Source organism: Capricornis sumatraensis, chromosome 9 (genome assembly GCF_032405125.1).
Source record: "Capricornis sumatraensis isolate serow.1 chromosome 9, serow.2, whole genome shotgun sequence".
Classification (NCBI taxonomy): domain Eukaryota; kingdom Metazoa; phylum Chordata; class Mammalia; order Artiodactyla; family Bovidae; genus Capricornis; species Capricornis sumatraensis.
In genome coordinates, this window is record NC_091077.1 from 76,298,014 (window position 1) to 76,318,906 (window position 20,893).

Consider the following 20,893-nt stretch of genomic DNA (forward strand, 5'->3'; position numbering starts at 1 on the left):
ATCTTGTCTATTCAGAAACCTGCTGCTGTAAAATAGCTTCCCCATAAATGTCAAGTAATGTAAAATTGAATGCCTATATTTAAATAGATTTTAACAGATAATAAAACTCTTGAGATTAAAATGGTTTCATTCAGGAAGGCAGACAATTCTTTCCACAGTGTGCAATTTATGTGTCATGTTATGTAAAATATAATTTTAAAAATACTTTTTAAAAAGCACAACTGGAAAGTATCTCTTGAATAATAAAAAAAAAAAAAGAAGCTACTGTTCTCATTGCAGATCTAGTTGAAAATGTGAAATATAATGACAAGGTACAAACTTCTATTTTCTAAACATTGCTTTGACTAGCTTTGCTTCCTGTTAATTCCTGTGGGGGTTATTCCAGAGATTCAAGCTATCAAAACAGAATTTTTACTCACAATCTAACCTTTCTTTATTTAAGACAAAACAAAGGAATTAGAGAATTTTGACACACCATTATATGAAGCATAAGAGAAAATTGCTTTTCCATTTACAGGTATGCATTTATCACTATCTCAGAGCACGTAGATATATCACAGTTTACAATAGGTTCTCCGGCACAAAGGATGCCTCTTGTCTCTTGAGAGAATAGCTACTGACAGTCTTTCACTCACTAAGTATTAAAATGGAAGTGTAAAATTAGATATCTAATAAATAGTGTATTTTAGGAAGAGAATTTTTTGGACTAATAAGTATTAAGCAATCTCTTATATGGATGGGAGGTGAGAAAGGGAGGAGAGGAAATCTAACTTAGGTTGCCAGAATAGGTTGTGCAAGAAAGGAAACAGATCTTACATGTAGAGGACGATGGATTCCAAAAAGGGGGCTGCGTGAGATATGCTAGTGCTCCAGAGTCAAAGATGACCAAGGGCACATCTGCATCAGTGTTGCAGTTATTGACTTGTTGCAAAGAGTCACTGCACACACTGGACTGTGAATTGTCTATTAATAGGATGTTAGAAGGGTTTTATAAGATTTGATCTTGTGCTAGGTGATTCGGGGAAGGGTTCAAGGAGATAAAATTCAATGATTGGTTATCCTAATAATTTTTATTTAGAAAGCAAGAGATACGAACCAATCCTAAAGCAGTAATTTGTATAGAATCAGCAATCACTAATGTTAGAAAGAAGAGGGGGGTATTAGGGTCATTTTTGTTATTTGAACAATATTGTAGTTTTTGTACAAGTTCCGACATAATTCCATGGATTGGAGAACCTGAGGGACTACAGTCCGTGGCCTTGCAAAGAGCTGGATATGACCGAGGATGCACATGTGCAGCAGACATAACTGTGGGACTTTGGTTTTGTTTTGCATTTGTTTGGTCTTTTAGAGTCATCATGGTTACTGAATGCCTTGTCTGATGTCAAGTAAAACAGCCTAGTTAACAAGGCCATATTAGCTCCCAGTGGTCAGGGCTCTTTTCTCTTCCTCAAACACATTACAAATATGTTCAAAAAGTTCTGATCATATACCCAGCTTGCATTCAGAGAAAATAGGAATCAACATTTTAAAGATATGTACTGTGGGCTAAATTTTTATGTTTGTCATTTTGTTTAATCCTAATGTCGATAGATTATAGTTTCCATGGTCATTTATCAGATGCAGCAACTAGTGGTGGGAGTCAGTAAGGTAATTTGTTGTGACCTCACAGATAAAAGGAAACGCTAGGATTTAAAACCATCAGTTTTCAGATTCCAAAGTACCTCATCTTTCTGCTTCAACAATATAAGGAGCATATATTTCAAGTTAGAAGTCAAAACAAGGTTTGATGTCCTGGAAAGAATTTGGGAGTCCAACATGGGAAACAATTTGGAGAAAAAAGATTCTGAGTTTGTTTTTAAACATCTTAAATTTGAAACAGTGATGGAGTATCATTTATCTCTCCATTAATTAATTATCCACAGTTAACTTTATTTTTAAGTTTTCTTGTTTTGAAACAGTATAAGAGACACATATTTTTAAAATGTACAACTCAGTATCATGGCAAAGTGAACACTTTGTAACCACCAGTTAGGTTTAAAGACACAAGCATTGCCAACATCAAAAAATTTCCCTTTATAGCCTCTCTTGACTGTTGCTTGATTTCTCTCAACCAACCTTAGCTGATATTTTTGATGCTATGGTAATTATTCCTTTGCTTTTCTTTATATTTAACACCTGAACTAGCATCCACATATAGTTTCTCCTTTTTTGATATTTTATGTAAATGAAAGCATAGAGATTATAGTCTCATACTTTATTTCACTCAAAATTATGATAGTGAGATTCAGCCATGTTTTATTTGTATAGTTGTGATTTGTTGAATTTCATTGCTATGTGGTGTTACTATAAATAATTTAAAAAATTTAAATATTTTTTAATAATTTAAAATTTTATTTTAACATTGTTTTACTGATAGACATTTGAGTTATTTCCAGGTTTGGGCTCTTACATAATTTTGTATATATTTCTTGATATACACATGCAAGCATATCTGCTCAATGGGGGGTGAAATTTCTAGATCTGGTTATGTGTCAATTGTTAAATTACATAATTGATACCAACCTGTTTCCAAAGTGGTTGTGCCACTTTACACTTGTTCAAAAGTGTATGAAGGATTTTTTTTTCATTCAGATACTGATATCATTGTCTGTTATACTTCAGTATTTCTAGAGAGTTTACATGTGTTTTATTAATAGTGTTTTCATTTTGCATGGCTCTGAGTGTTAATAAACTTATACTACCTTTTGCATGGTTACTGGCCATGTGAATGTTGTCTTTTGTTATCTTAACAAATGAAGATATTCTTCTATATTACCCTCTAGAAAACTTTATTATCATTTATAGTCCAGTGTTTAATTATTCTAGAATTCATTGTCATACCCAGTAGAGAATAATTGTTGTTTTTCCTTTCTCTTTATGATATCCAACTGCTCCTTATACATCACTGATGAAAATGCACAATGGTGTAGTCACTTTGGAAGATAATTTGGTGATTTCTTTCAAAACTAAATGTACTCTAACCATATGGTCCAGCAGTCATACTTCTTGGTGACTGCTCATATAAAATAAAAATAAACCCACACAAAACCCTGCACACAGATGTTAATATCAGCTTTACTCATGATTATCAAAATGTATAAGCAACCAAGATTTCCTTCAGTAGGTGAATGAATAAATAAATTGTGGTACATCCAGACAGTGGAATATTATTCAGCATTAAAAAGACCTGGACCATTAAGTTATGGAAGGATGTGGAGGCAACTTCAGTGAATATTGCTCAGTGAAAAGGCTGAAAAGGCTATTTGAAAAGGATACATACTGTATGACTTCAACTGTATGACATTCTAGAAAAGTAAAATCTATGGAGGCAATAAAAAATAAGCAGTTTTTAAGACTGGAGGAAGGGATAATTTGTTAAAACTCAGAAGATTTTAGGGTAATGAAAACACTGTATGATATTTTATCAATGGATATATTGATATTTCATTATACATTTGTCCAAATCTATGAATTGTGTAATACAAGAGTGAATGCTAGAGTAAACTATAGATCATAGGTGATGATACTGTATTGATGTAACTCAGCTCTGGTTAAAAAATAAATAAAGGAAAGAAAAGTACCACTCTGGTGAATGATATTAATAATGGGGGTAGTTATTGAGGGGGCTTCCCTGATGGCCCAGCAGTAAAGAATCCATCTGCAATGCAGGTACATGGATTTGATCCCTGGGTCAGGAAGACCTCCTGGAGGAGGGCATGGCAATCCACTCCAGCAGTCCAATATTCTTGCCTGGAGAATGCTGTAGACAAAGGACCTTGGCAGGCTACAGTCCATAAGGTCGCAAAGGTTCAGACGTGACTGAAATGATTTAGCATGCACACACATCCATATGTGGAGGCAGGGTACAGGGGAATACTGTACCTTTCTGTCAGTTTTATTGTAAACATAAAACTGCTCTAAAACAATAAAGTATTAAAAAATTGCTTTTAGTTTCATTGACTTTCCTGTATGGCTTTTCTAGTTTTATTAATTTCTTCATGTTATGGTTTCCTCTTTGCTATTTGATTTGGTATTAGTTTTCTGTGTTTTTTTTTTTTCTCTAATTTTATAAAGTGAAAGTATAGATAATTGATTTGAAACTTGTTGTTTTGTGTTATTAGCATTAAATGCTGTGAATATATTTTTAAGGTATCCTTTGGCTGCGTTCCATACATTTTGACATATCATGATTTTTTTCTTTTAATCAAAAATATCTTCTAATATCCTTTGTATTTACTTTTTTGAATCATGAATTTTATTTTTATAAATAGGTAATATTCTGAATTGTACAATAGGGATAGTTTATTTAGCATATTATAAACAAGTAGACTTCTTGAATTACATCGGACAGTAAATATCGTTAATCTACAATACTAATCACAGAACCAACACTGAAAGTCATTTGTGGTGAGTCACCTAAACACTGGCATCATAGTTTCGAAAGATTGAAAAAATGATGTAAATGCTAAGTTCCAATGTATAGTACTTTCTTTGCTTTTCTTTTTTGCCAACTCTTCCTCACTCCTTTTTTTTTTTTCAATAGCAACACTATTCCATACCTTTATGCAAGCAGAGAAGTTTCTAATATTTCCTGAAAAATAATATATTCTTAAATAAATGTTTTAAAAATGAAACTGTGCTCATGTTTGTGATGTCACGTTCACTTTATTTAAACCAGGCAAATAAAATTTAAGGAGAAAGAACTACCAGCACTAGGAAATATCATTATTTATAAACTTATTCATTGCTGTACATTTTTAACTTACATATGTGTGTGTGTTAGTCAATCAGTCATGTCTGACTCTTTGTGATCCCATGGACTGTTTAAATCCCCATAAATATCCTTGAGTTTTGTTCAAGACATGGTTAAGTTGGTGCAAACAACTTGATCTTTTCAAATCTTGTTTTTCAGCTTCATTAGATGAGATGAGTTACATTTCTTCTAGAATTCCTTTTCTTTCCTACTGAGGCAATACCCTTTTTAATATTTTAATCAGTGTTCCTTGGATTGCAAGGTTTTCCAACCTGACAGCAACAGTCACTGTTCTCATTTTTATATGAAAATCAGGTATTCCTCCCTCTGAATTTTCATATTTCTTTTTCTGGCCATGAGTAATATCTTCACAACATGCACCAATCATTGCTCAACTGAGTACTCACTGGATTCTCTGAACATCTTCAAAATTTTGTCTCTATGCAGTTCTCTCTTCTACTCTGCCCAGAAAACTCTAGCCACTTTGACTTGGCCAAATTTCCAACTCTGTCTCCAGAACTCAGGGAGACCACCAAGACCTGACAGGGTACCTTTCTCTGTACTCCAGCCTGGAAACTTTCTCCAACTAGGCAACCCTAGGCTTACCACGCTTGTTTCCTCTCAGGGATTACTATCCATTTTTGCCAACCTTTTTCCTAAGTGCCTGAATCTTTCACTGTTCTTTTCGTTTGTTTGTTTATTTTTAATGAAAATCAAATCATAAAATGCAAACTGCAAAGTTCTATGTAATCATTATATTTTACTGCTATATGAGAATCAGTTGAAACTTAGAGACTCAGTGCTCTAGAATATCATGAAATTTCCACTATCACAAAATTTTCTACTTTATTATTATTTTATTTATTTTAGTTTTAGTCACATAGAATGGCTCTATGATATCTTCTCTTTTTTCCACTAAAATAGATCTCTGCTGAGAAAAGGGTAAAATGTCTTAGTTTTGGCTTACTTGAGGAATACTGTTTTTCAATGCTTTTTACATACTGCAAATAACTAATAGATGTGTTTCTGTTTATGTTGCAGATATATGAAGTCTAGGCAGAAGACCTGCAGAAATTTCCTGTAAGGTAGGGACACTCGGTTTTTGTGTTTTTCTTTGTTCAGAGCTATCTGTAAAAAGCATAATGAAGGACTTCTCATGAGAAAGTTGACCTTATCAAAATGTAACTTATAAAGGAAAAAACTCATTCACCTTGTGACAAGCTTTTTTTTAAATATTTATTTTAATTGGAGGTTAATTACTTTACAATATTGTATTGGTTTTGCCATACATCAACATGAATCCGCCAGAGGTATACATGTGTTTCCCATCCTGATCCTCCCTCCCTTCTCCCTCCCCAAACCATCCCTCTGGGTCATCCCAGTGCACCAGCCCCAAGCTTCCAGTATCATGCATCTAACCTAGACTGGCGATTTGTTTCATATATGATATTATACATGCATAATGCTGTTCTACCAAATCATCCCACCCTCTCCCTCTCCAACAGAGTCCAAAAGACTGTTCTATACATCTCTGTCTCTTTTGCTGTCTCACATACAGGGTTATCGTTAAAATCTTTCTAAATTCCATATATATGTGTGTTAGTATACTGTATTGGTGTTTTTCTTCCTGGCTTACTTCACTCTGTATAATAGGCTCCAGTTTCATCTACCTCATTAGAACTGATTCAAATGTATTCTTTTTAATGGCTGAGTAATACTCCATTGTGTATATGTACCACAGCTTTCTTATCCATTCATCTGCTGATGGACATCTAGGTTGTTTCCATGTCTTGGCTATTATAAACAGTGCTGCGATGAAGATTGGGGTACACGTGTCTCTTTCAGTTCTGGTCTTCTCAGTGTGTATGCCCAGCGGTGAGATTGCTGGGTCATAAGGCAGTTCTATTTCCAGTTTTTTAAGGAATCTCCACACTGTTCTCCATAGTGGCTGTACTAGTTTGCATTCCCACCAACAGTGTAAGAGGGTTTCCTTTTCTCCACACCCTCTCCAGAATTTATTGCTTGCAGACTTTTGGATCGCAGCCATTCTGACTGGTGTGAAATGGTACCTCATTGTGGTTTTGATTTGCATTTCTCTGATAATGAGTGATGTTGAGCATCTTCTCATGTGTTTGTTATCCATCTGTATGTCTTCTTTGGAGAAATGTCTATTTAGTTCTTTGGCCCATTTTTTGATTGGGTCATTTATTTTTCTGGAGTTGAGCTGCATAAGTTGCTTGTCTATTTTTGAGATTAGTTGTTTGTCAGTTGCTTGATTTGCTGTTATTTTCTCCCATTCAGAAGGGTGTCTTTTCACCTTGCTTATAGTTTCCTTTGTTGTGCAGAAGCTTTTAAGTTTAATTAGGTCCCATTTGTTTAGTTTTGCTTTTATTTCCAGTATTCTGGGAGGTGGGTCATAGAGGATCCTGTTGTGATTTATGTCAGAGAGTGTTTTGCCTATGTTCTCCTCTAGGAGTTTTATAGTTTCTGGTCTTACATTTAGATCTTTAATCCATTTTGAGTTTATTTTTGTGTGCAGTGTTAGAAAGTATTCTAGTTTCATTCCTTTACAAGTGGTTGACCAGTTTTCCAAGTACCACTTGTTAAAGAGATTGTCTTTACTCCATTGTATATTCTTGCCTCCTTTGTCAAAGATAAAGTGTCCATAGGTGCATGGATTTATCTCTGGGCTTTCTATTTTGTTCCATTGATCTATATTTCTGGCTTTGTGCCAGTACCATAGTATCTTGATGATTGTGGCTTTGTAGTAGAGCCTGAAGTCAGGCAAGTTGATTCCTCCAGTTCCATTCTTCTTTCTCAAGATTGCTTTGGCTATTCAACTGTTTTTGTATTTCCATACAGATTGTGAAATTATTTGTTCTAGCCCTGTGAAAAATATGGTTGGTAGCTTGATAGGGATTGCATTGAATCTGTAGATTGCTTTGGTTTGTATACTCATTTTCACTATATTGATTCTTCCTATCCATGAACATGGTATATTTCTCCACCTATTAGTGTCCTCTTTGATTTCTTTCACCAGTGTTTTACAGTTTTCGATATATAGGTCTTTAGTTTCTTTATGTAGATGTATTCCTAAGTATTTTATTCTTTTCGTTGCAATGGTAAATGGAATTGTTTCCTTAATTTCTCTTTCTATTTATTTTCTCATTATTAGTGTATAGGAATGCAAGGGATTTCTGTGTGTTGATTTTATATCCTGCAACTTTACTATATTCATTGATTAGCTCTAGAAATTTTCTGGTGGAGTCTTTAGGGTTTTCTATGTAGAGGATCATGTCATCTGCAAACAGTGAGAGTTTTACTTCTTCTTTTCCAATTTGGATTCCTTTTGTTTCTTTTTCTGTTCTGATTGCTGTGGCCAAAACTTCCAGAACTATGTTGCATACTAGTGGTGAAAGTGGGCACCCTTGTCTTGTTCCTGACTTTAGGGGAAATGCTTTCAATTTTTCGCTATTGAGGATAATGTTTGCTGTGGGTTTGTCATTATAGCTTTTATTATGTTGAGGTATGTTCTTTCTATTCCTGCTTTCTGGAGAGTTTTTATCATAAATGGATGTTGAATTTTGTCAAAGGTTTTCTCTGCATCTATTGAGATAATCATATGGCTTTTATTTTTCAATTTGTTAATGTGGTGTATTACACTGATTGATTTGCGGATATTGAAGAATCCTTGCATCCCTGCAATAAAGCCCACTTGGTCATGGTGTGGGATCTTTGCTTTTCAAAGACAATTAGATATATCCCCTCTCCAAACCTTTCTTTGGTGTCATTTTAAATTACAAATTACTACAATTTTGAATAAATTAAAAAGTTATTTTTTCCTTCATCGGCTTCATCTTCAGACACTTACTGAGTACATGCAAATACAAAAGAAAAATAAAAGTTTATTTTTTAATGGAAAAATAGTATGAATTACATGACAAACTTGCTTAATATCATGAGACTTTTCCTAACAAAATCCATACAGTCAATAATAGAAAGACTAGCATGAACAGAAGGGTTTGAACACCCTTATATTGCCTATTTTGGGGCACATAGTAAGTGAGAAACCTGAGTAAAAAATGGAGTAAGTGTATGTTACCATAATTCTAATATAGATGAGTTGAAATTAAGGAGGAAGATGGTCTCAGACAGATGTGTTTTTTATGTTTTATGCCATACATGCCCCACCCTCCTTCCGTTTTTGATAAGTAAGGTCCAATGGGAGCATAATAGCTAATGCTGAGACAAGCTAACTACATCAAACTGAAATTTGATGTTGAATGAGGATTACTTTAGCTCATCCAAATCACATGACTTGCTTCTATTCAAGATCAGAACAAACGGTTATTCTGTTTACTCAAGAAATTAATCTGTATAGGGGGTGGAATTCTGTTAGTTTTTTGACCAGGTTGACTGGATTTTTTTAAAATCGAGTAATGATATTAAACATTAAGCTTTACTATTTTTGTAATGGCAATTTTTTAAAATATATTTGTATTTAAAGAAAAATATTTTTTTTTACCAATTTATGTGACTGTTTCATGTCTTACTTGTGGCATAAGGCTTCTCCAGATCGCTTCTCTAGAGCCTGCAGGCTCAGTAGTTGTGGGGAATGGGCTTAGTTGCCCCAAGGCATGTGGTATCTTAGTTCCTTGACTGGGAATCAAACCCATGTCCCCTGCATTAGAAGACAGATTCGTAAATATTGGACCACCATATATTTATTTTTATGTGTAGCATATTAAATTCCAAGTCAATCATGTCAAATAATCTCCCTTTAGAAAGTTGAAAACAAAATCTGAAGAACTGTCAAAACATTCAAGTAAATGTCCAAGGGCTATAATGAGAGGTTCCATGAAAAAGCATATCTAAATAAGTGCAGATTGTCTTATCAGTGTTGCACATCTTGTTATAAACCAAACAGCTCAAAACAGCAAGTATTGCATATCTGTGCAATAATAGGTAAATTGGTAGGACTGGATAGCTAAAATTGTGGCACCTCTTTTTTTTTTTTTAATTTCTTTATAATTCTCTTCAGTATTTTTTTTTCTCTTAAGATAGATGGGTTAAAACTATGTGATTAGGAGATGAAGATTTAAATCTAAATTATAATTATTTCCTACATCTGTTCTGATACATTTAGAATGGTTTATACTTGTAAATTAGACGTGAATGAAAAAAACAATGTTGTAACCATGTAGAGGATCAGAATTGCAGTTGAGGGAAGAGGATTCTGTAAATTCTCTAAGGATCCTTTATTACAATGAAATTCTTTTGAGCTACCAACTATACACAAAATTATATCTTTATATACTTTATATACTTAACTTTAAAGTAAAACCTAAAAAATTGCCAAAGAGAAGCATTACTGAGAACTGCCTTTTAAAGATAGATATTATGCTTTTATTACTTTGTGTTTACTTTGTTTCTGAACCAGTCAGCTGCACATTGCATAAAAGTATTGTGTTTTAGATCCTTCAAATCCACTCCATTAGGACACAGGCTGAGAAATGTTCAAGTGGTCCTCAGAAGATGAACTGGTAGCAGTGATGTTCAGCTTGGCTTTCCGATCATTTTTCTTAATGTCCTAATTTTACTCTCTGGCTCTTGTCAGACAATACATTCTACTGCTGACTAGAGGATATTGCAGTTACATTTTGTTCAGCCAGGTGCCCTATTCAATAAAATTTATATCCTTATGAGATTATTTCCATCAAAAAGATGAGATGAATAATCTCATAATGGCATCATTCCAAAGAGAATCTTCTAACACAGTTTGGTATTTGTTTTATTAAATTAATGTGTGATATTAGAAAGCAGAATTTGAAGGAACAATGTAGTTATAATACTTCAAAAATTGCAAATAACTATTATAAAATTATTTTATATATCTCTAATATTTATTTCAAATTTTATTTTTATTATAATAAAACATTTAATGTGGAAATGTTTTAATACTCTAATCTTTTTTATTGAAGATTGCTGATTAAAATGAAAAGGATAAATTTGAAAAACAGAGTTTCCACTTACAGGATAATTTGTTACCAAAGACAATTTATTTAAAAAATATGGTTATAACATGCTAAAATGTATTTAGATGCAATACTAATATAATTTTAGTAAGACAGAAAATTTGGATACTCTTTCTTGAACTTTATTCCACATTGTGAATGCATTCAACTTTTCAAATAAAAATGTTCTATTTAAGTAGGTTAAATGAAAATCAAATATTTCCAGTGATATATCAGCTAATAAAATAAAATTGTTAGTAATTCCCATAGTGATTAGAGACTTTTCTCCAGTGCAATGGAGTAAAAACTTCCAGGTACATCTCATTTTCCTGCTAGGCTTGTAATATTTGTTTTTCCCATGTGCTTTGCATAATCATTCATTTCTATTTTTAAGAGGACAAACATGTTAATATTATCAAAAGCAGTCTCCAAATAACTCTCCTGACATATTTTTCAAATGTTTCATTCTTTCAATTTATTTCTATACTGCTATGGAATAATGAAAAAGTAAAAAGGAAGAGTTCCCAGTGTCGACTAAAAAAATTAGTCACAACCTGAAAGTAGAGAGTTATTTTATTTGATGGGAGTGTTAGGACTCTGAGCCCAGGAGATATCATTTCAGGTAGGCCTGAGAAACTCCTCTGAGGATGTGGAACAGGGGAGTCAGGCTATTATGTACAAGTTTGCAACAAAAGGGGCCGGCAATCTGCCATAAGGAAAACCAGATATCAAGTTAAAGAACTTAGCACTCCTTTTTTTAGGTTTTGGGAAAATGCAAAAGTCTGGGATAATTAGTCATTTCTTTTATATGCATCTCAGCTATCTGGAGCCAGCATCCTATGTTTTTGACTTCTCCCATCACCCGTAACTCCTCAGTAGTCACCTGGATTACAGGCATTTTGTTCCCTTTTGGGAGACCTTATTCACATTTGAAGGCCTGAAATCACTGATTGCTTTTACATTCTTGTTTATTGATATGGCAGGAGGTATCCCATTTTAATAAATTGAGTCTTGATGTCTGGACAGATTACACAAAAGAAAAAAGGCAACACTTATGGCAATGATTGCTTACTTGATTATTTTTTCTTCTGATATATAGAAACTAATTTTGGTGATCTTTGTCAAGAGCTTAAAACTATACGGTAGAATTTAAAATTATATTTTCCAACCTTTGAAGTATTTTTAGAAATATTAATTTACCTGGGTTTTGGCTTTTCTTTCAGCTTATGTAAGACACAGACATGTTTTCCCAATATAGGTAGAACAAAGGATACTTAATTATTATGTTTCATCTTTGAAATGTTGTGAACAAAAAGTTTGTGTTATAAAATTAAAATCGGCACAAGTACTTATTTTTTGGCAAATTTGGTTCCTGCTAAACCACAAAAATGGATGTATTGATTTATTGGAGGTCTCTGAATATGTAGTCCAATGTTCAAATTCTATTTTACTCTAAGGATAAATACTTATGTTTCTTTCTTTTTTAAGATTTTGAACCTAAAATTGAGGAGCTGTAAGTGGCGCTAGTGATAAAGAACCCACCTGCCAATCCATTAGACTTAAGAGAAGTGAATTCAATCCTGGATTGTGAAGATCACTAGAGAAGGGCATTGCAACCCACTCCAGTATGCTTACTGGAGAATCCCATGGGCAGAGGAGCCTAGTGGGTCACAGAGAGTCAGGACTGAAACAACTTAGAATGCATGCATAGTAAATATAGTTTATTACTTATGAGAAATACTCACCCTAAATCTTAGAAATCTCACTTCACGATTGATTTGTCAAGCCATTGAAAACAAATTTAATCTACCCAAAGTACTTATTCTCATCATATTTTATTAAATATATCAGAGTATGAGAGATAATAGAAGCTACAAGTTTCAAAGTACATAGGTCAGTTAATTCCCATTGACTTTCTTTCTCAATGTCAGAATTTGTTACTTGACATAGATTTCTTTTACCTGGCTGATTTTCCCAAATATTACCCTATGGCTAATAAATAGATTGGAGAAATTTTTGCATGTAAATAAAATCATTCATATTATTTTAGCCAAAATGACTAAAATGCTTTTGCTTTTATTTTAAATCATTTGCTGAAATTATATTTGAACTTAGAATCAATTAATTTGTTCTTTAACTTGAAAATTATCCTAAATGAAAGATAACTTGAACAGTCTGGACAGTATTGTCATATTATTCACATATATGCTTCTTCAAAAATTAATTTGGCTTCCAAAAAAATGTAAAATAATTTTTAAAAAGATTCACTCTTTAAATTTATGCATACTTACCATACTTGACTTTACCAGCACCCTTTCATTCTTCATTCAGATTTAAAAATCATATTCTGTAAGAACTTTACTGCATTATAAAAGCTAGTTTGAACAAAATGCAAATTTAATAACTCACCAAATTGTAGCATTTCTAGAGAATCAGCTAAGATTTACCTATTCAAGAAAGATTAACAATACTAATGGTAAGAAAAAGGTTGCCATAGCAAAAGCAAAAAACAAACAGAAAATACTAAAACCACTATTGAACTGGTTCCAAATTGGGAAAGGAGTACATCAAGGCTGTATACTGTCACCTTGCTTATTTAACTTATATGCAGAGTACATCATGAGAAATGCTGGACTGGATAAAGCACAAACTGGAATCAAGATTTCCAGGAAAAATATCAATAATCACAGATATGCAGATGACATCACACTTAGGGCAGAAAGCAAAGAACTAAAGAGCCTCTTGATGAAAGTGAAAGAAGAGAGTGAAAAAGTTGGCTTAAAATTGAACATTCAGAAGACTAAGATCATAGCATCCAGCCCCATCACTTCATGGCAAATAGATGGGGAAACAATGAAAACAGTGAGAGATTTTATTTTCGGGGGGCTCCAAAATCACTGCAGATGGTAACTGCAACCATGAAATTAAAAGATATTTGCTCCTTGGAAGAAAAGTTAAGATCAACCTAGACAGTATATTAAGACAGAGACATTACTTTGCCAACAAAAGTACATCTAGTCAAAGCAATGGTTTACAAAGATGGGCAGAATAAGGGACAGAAATTGTATGGACATAACAGAAGCAGAAGATATTAAGATGAGGTGGCAAGAATACGCAGAAGAAATATACAAAAAAAAAAAAAACAACTTATGACCTGGAGAACTATGGTGGTGTCATCCTTTACCTAGAGCCAGACATCATAGAATGCGAAGTCAAGTGGGCCTTAGGAAGCATCACTACCAACAAAGCTAGTGATGGAATTCCAGCTGAGCTATTTCAAATCTTAAAAGATGATGGTGTGAAAGTGCTGCACTCAGTTCAGTTCAGTTCAGTCTCTCAGTCGTGTCCGACTCTTTGCAGCCCCATGAATCGCAGCATGCCAGGCCTCCCTATCCATCACCAACTCCCGGAGTTCACTCAGACTCATGTCCATTGAGTCCATGATACCATCCAGCCATCTCATCCTCGGTCATCCCCTTCGCCTACTGCCCCTAATCACTCCCAGCATCAGAGTCTTTTCCAATGAGTCAACTCTTTGCATGATGTGGCCCAAGTACTGGAGTTTCAGCTTCAGCATCATTTCCTCCAAAGAAATCCCAGGGTTGATCTCCTTCAGAATGGACTCGTTGGATCTCCTTGCAGTCCGAGGGACTCTCAAGAGTCTTCTCCAACACCACAGTTCTAAAGCATCAATTCTTCAGCGCTCAGCCTTCTTCACAGTCCAACTCTCACATCCATACATGACCACAGGAAAAACCATAGCCTTGACTAGACGGACCTTAGTCGGCAAAGTAATGTCCCTGCTTTAGAATATGCAGGTTGGTCATAACTTTTCTTCCAAGGAGTAAGCGTCTTTTAATTTCATTGCTGCAGTCACCATCTGCAGTGATTTTGGAGCCCCCCAAAATAAAGTCTGACACTGTTTCCACTGTTTCCCCATCTATTTCCCATGAAGTGATGGGACCAAATGCCATAATCTTCGTTTTCTGAATGTTGAGCTTTAAGCCAGGTTTATCACTCTCTTCTTTCACTTTCATCAAGAGGCTTTCTAGCTCCTCTTCACTTTCTGCCATAAGGGTGGTGTCATCTGCATATCTGAGGTTATTGGTATTTCTCCCGGCAATCTTGATTCCAGCTTGTGTTTCTTCCAGTCCAGCATTTCTCATGATGTACTCTGCATAGAAGTTAAATAAGCAGGATGGCAATATACAGCCTTGATGTACACCTTTTCCTATTTGGAACTAGTCTGTTGTTCCATGTCCAGTTCTAACTGTTGCTTCCTGACCTGCATACAGATTTCTCAAGAGACAGGGTAGGTGGCCTGGTATTTCCATCTCTTGAAGAATTTTCCACAGTTTCTTGTGATCCACACAGTCAAAGGCTTTGGCATAGTCAAGAAAGCAGAAAGAGATGTTTTTCTGGAACTCTCTAGCTTTTTCCATGATCCAGTGGATGTTGGCAATTTGATCTCTGGTTCCTCTGCCTTTTCTAAAACCAGCTTGAACATCAGGGAGTTCACGGTTCATGTATTGCTGAAGCCTGGCTTGGAGAATTTTGAGCATTACTTTACTAGCATGTGAGATGAGTGCAATTGTGTGGTAGTTTGAGCATTCTTTGGCATTGCCTTTCTTTGGGATTGGAATGAAAACTGACCTTTTCCAGTTCTGTGCCCACTGCTGAGTTTTCCAAATCTGTTGGCATATTGAGTGCAGCACTTTCACAGCATCATCTTTCAGGACTTGAAATAGCTCAACTGGAATTCCATCACCTCCACTAGCTTTGTTTGTAGTTATGCTTTCTAAGGCCTACTTGACTTCACATTCCAGGATGTCTAGTTCTAGATGAGCGATCACATCATCATGATTATCTGGGTCGTGAAGATCTTTTTTGTACAGTTCTTCCGTGTATTCTTGCCACCTCTTCTTAATATCTTCTGCTTCTGTTAGGTCCATACCATTTCTGTCCTTTATTGAGCCCACCTTTGCATGAGATGTTCCCTTGGTATCTCTAATTTTCTTGAAGAGATCTCTAATCTTTCCCATTTTATTGTTTTCCTCAATTTCTTTGCATTGATCGCTGAAGAAGGCTTTCTTATCTCTCCTTGCTATTCTTTGGAACTCTGCATTCAGATGCTTATATTTTTCCTTTTCTTCTTTGCTTTTTGCCTCTTGATACCCCATGCCCAAGGTAAGAGAAACACAAGTAAGATGGTAGGTGTTGCAAGAGGGCATCAGAGGGCAGAGAACTAGTCAGTCTAATCACTCTAGGACCACAGCCTTGTCTAACTCAATGAAACCAAGCCATGCCTGCGGGGCAACCTAAGACGGGAGGGTCATGGCAGAGAGGTCTGACAGAACATGGTCCCCTGGAGAAGGGAATGGCAAGCCACTTCAGTATTCTTGCCTTGAGAACCCCATGAACAGCATGAAAAGGCAAAGTGATAGGACACCAAAAGAGGAACTCCCCAGGTCATTAGGTGCCCAATATGCTACTGGAGATCAGTGGAGAAGTAACTCCAGAAAGAATGAAGGTATGGAGCCAAAACAAAAATAATATCCAGTTGTGCATGTGACTGGTGATAGAAGCAAGATCTGATGCTGTAAAGAGCAATATTGCATAGGAATCTGGAATGTCAGGTCCATGAATCAAGGCAAATTGGATGTGGTCAAACAAGAGATGGCAAGGGTGAACATCGACATTCTAGGAATCAGCGAACTAAAATGGACTGGAATGGGTGAATTTAACTCAGATGACCATTATATTTACTACTGCGGGCAGGAATCCCTCAGAAGAAATGGAGTAGCCATCATGGTCAACAAAAGAGTCCAAAATGCAGTACTTGGATGCAATCTCAAAAACGACAGAATGATCTCTGTTCATCTCCAAGGCAAACCATTCAGTATCACAGTTATCCAAGTCTATGCCCCAACCAGTAACACTGAAGAAGCTGAAGTTGAACAGTTTTATGAAGACCTACAAGACCTTTTAGAACTAACACCCCAAAAAGATGTCCTTTTCATTCTAGGGGACTGGAATGCAAAAGTAGGAAGTCAAGAAACACGTGGAGTAACAGGCAAATTTGGCCTTGGAATGCGGAATGAAGCAGGGCAAAGACTAATAGAGTTTTGCCAAGAAAACGCACTGGTCATAGCAAACACCCTCTTCCAACAACACAAGAGAAGACTCTACACATGGACATCACCAGATGGTCAACACCAAACTCAGATTGATTATATTCTTTGCAGCCAAAGATGGAGAAGCTGTATACAATCAACAGAAACAAGACCAGGAGCTGATTGTGGCTCAGATGAACTCCTTATTACCAAATTCAGACTCAAATTGAAGAAAGTAGGGTAAACTGCTAGACCATTCAGGTATGATCTAAATCAAATCCCTTATGATTATACAGTGGAAGTGAGAGATAGATTTAAGGACCTAGATCTGATAGATAGAGTGCCTGATGAACTATGGAATGAGGTTCATGACATTGTACAGGAGACAGGGATGAAGACCATCCCCATGGAAAAGAAATGCAAAAAAGCAAAATGACTGTCTGGGGAGGCCTTACAAATAGCTGTGCTGCACTCAATATGGTATCAAATTTGAAAAACTTGACAGTGGCCACAGGACTAGAAAAGGACAGTTTTCATTCCAATCCCAAAGAAGGGCAGTGCCAAAAAATGCTCAAACTACCATCCAATTGCACTCACTTCACATACTAGCAAGGTAATGCTCAAAATCTTTCAAGCCAGGGTTAACAGTGTGTGAACTGAAAACATCCAGATGTACAAGCTTGATTTAGAAAAGGCAGAGGAATCGGAGATCAAATTGCCAGCATCCATTAGATCATAGAAAAAGCAAGAGAATTCCAGAAAAATATCTACTTCTGTTTCATTGACTACAGTAAAGTTTTTGACTGTGGATCACAACAAACTATGAAAAATTCTTAAAGAAATGGGAATATCAGACCACTTTACCTGCCTCCTGTGAAATCCTATGCAGGCCAAAGAGCAAGAGTTAGAACCATACATGGAACAATGGACTGGTTCCAAATTGGGAAAGAAATACATCAAGGCTGTATTTTGTCTCTGTGCTTATTTAACATACATGCAGAGTACATCATGTGAAATGCTGGACTGGGTGAAGCACAAACTGGGATCAAGATTGTTGCGAGAAATATCAATAATCTCAGATATGCAAATGACACCACCCTAATGTCAGAAAGCAAAGAGGAGTTAAAGAGCCTTTTGAAGGTGAAAGAGGAGAGTGAGAAAGCTGGCTAAAAACTCAACATTCAAAAAATGAAGTTCATGGCATCCAGTCACATCACTTCATAGCGAATTGATGGGGAAATATGGATACAGGGAAATACTTTCTTCTCTTCGGCTCCAAAATCACTACAGATGGTGACTGCAGCCATGAAATTAAAAGACACTTGCTCCTTGGAAGAAAAGCTATGACAAACCTAGACAGTTTATTAAAAAGGAGACAAAAGTCTCTATAGTTAAAGCTATGGTTTTTCCTGTAATCATGGATCTGAGAGCTGGAACATAAAGAAAGCTGAACACTGAAGAACTGATGCTTTTGAACTGTATTGCTGAAGACTTTTGAGAGTCCCATGAACTCAAGGAGGTCAACCCAGTCAATAAAGTAAATCAACCCTGAATATTCATTCATTGGAAGGACTGATGCTGAAGCTCCAATATCCTCATTTTAAAGACACTGATGCTAGGAATGATTGAAGGCAGGAGGAGAAGGGGATGACAGAGGTTGCAGTGATTGGATGGTGTCAGACTCAATAGGCAAGAGTTTGAGCAAAGTCCGGGAGATGGTGAAGTACAGGGAAGCCTGGCGTGCTGTAGTCCATAGAGTCACGGTGAGTTGTACAGGAGTGAGTTACTGAACAACAACAGCAACAACATACCAGGAAGCTAAATGATACACCTAGAGGTGCCATTACAGTTCCAGAGTTGACCTTTAAAGATCAAAAAGTGGGTGGTGGCCAAATGCCTGAATATCTCCACACCCTTCCCCAAAATAGTCGTAAAAAGAATTCCCTCCCTCAGCAGTCTATGAAATTAACCAGCCCTTCAGAGCCTGCCTGCCAATGCAGGAGACATAAGAGACGTGGGTTTGATCTCTGTGTTTGAAAGATCCCCAGGAGGAGGAAATGGCAACCCACTTCAGTATTCTTACCTGCAGAATCCGTGAAAAGAGGAGCCTGTGGGCTACAGTTCATTGGGTTGCTGAGTTGTCCGATACGTGAAGCAACTATGTGTGCACACAAGCATTAAAGTTAACCAAACCACATTTTGAGGCTACATTCACCATCTTTTGTGGCCCACACTTTGTCTGCGGAGTGTATTTCTCTCTGAACAAATCTACTTCTTACCTATCCCTTTGTCTTTCACTGAATTATTTCTGTGATGAGCCATCAAGAACCTGAATTATATCAGGTTCTGAAACCAGGTCTGTGATCTCAGTTGGAAGATCATGAGTTGGATTTGAGTTCCAGTTACGTGGGTTCACGTCCCAAGCAGGGTTTTGACCAAGTTCGAGTCCTAGCCTCTTGGGTTTGAGTTCTAAACTCAGTTTTGTCTGGGTTTAAGCCCTAGCACGTAGGTTCAAGTCCCAATCTGAGATAAAAGCTTCATGATGACTCATTTAGCTAATGTATTACAATGAGCATATAATAAGGCTAAAGGTCTACTGAAAGTCAAATCTTCCACTATCTTGCGCCTAGTACGTTCTAACTGGTTTTGTAGTATCCTGCTCTTCTTAATGATTGTGTCATATTTTTAATGATTGTGTCCTACCCTCTTCCTTTCTGTCTCAAAAGGTACAATCTTACCTCAGATTCAGTGACTTGATTTTGTATCTTTTTCTAAGCCTTAAGTCAAATGACCTAAAGCTGAAAATGACAGCAAGCTATTATTTTCCTAAATCAGGGAGACAAAATAATGTCCATTGAGAGAAATCTTGAAACACTCTCGACAAGTTCTCAGTTCTATGTCCTCACTGACTTTTTTAAAAATCTAAATTTTATTTAAGAATTTAGAGCTTAACGTTTGCTTATTCAAAAGGTACTTTTAAGTATTTAAAATATAGTAGAGCAAGCATTCATTTTTTTTCACATTTATTTGTCTCTTTTCTTTTCCTTCCTCTTTTTTTTTTTCACCTGCCAGATTTATTTTGTGTTTCCCCTCTATTTAGTCAGAGATAGAATAGAGATTATATGTGTCACTTTATAACTCTTTAGCCAAGATATCCTCAGCCATATTACAACGGACAAGGTAATCTCTTACATTTCACCAATTTAATAGCCTGACCACAGTTAGTATTTGGAAAATAGAAAGAATATTCAAATTACTACCATAAATTCAAACTAAGACTCTTCTTATATAACAGCTTTGAGAATACTTTATAGGAGAGGGAAAATTTCTTTCCCTTCTCTCCTTCTGTGTTCTTTTGATTGCCAAAGGATTAAATTCACAAATAACAGTTTAACATAAGAAAAATAAACCACAGTTAAAGGGCATGTACATGTGGGAGAAACAGGAAAACTAACACTCTAAACTGGCCAGAGCCTGTACCTTAAATATCTTTTCCAGCTAAAGACACAAAGATGTTGAAGATTGGAAAATCTGTTATGAGAGGTTACCCAGAAAAGCACAGTAAAAAGTTGCTATGCAGATTTTAAGACCATGCCTTCTCCATTGATGCTGGGAAAGATTGAGGGCAGAAGGAGAAGTGGGTATTGGAGGATGAGATGGTTGGATAGAATCATCAGCTCAGTGGACATGAGTTTCAGCAAGCTCTGGGAGATAGTGTAGGACAGGGAAGCTTGGCAAGATGCAGTTCACGGAGTCACAAAGGGTGACGTGACAGGGACTAAGCACCTTCTCCTCTGATAAGAGTCATCTCCGTCTTCCTAGTACAACTGGGGAGACACACTTGCAAAAGGAGATTTCCCTTTCAAATGTAAATTTTTTTTTCAAAGGGTATATTTTACTTGGTGTTCAGAGCTTCTCTTATGGCTGCTGGTGGTGGTTTAGTCACTAAGACATGCTCGACTCCTGCTATC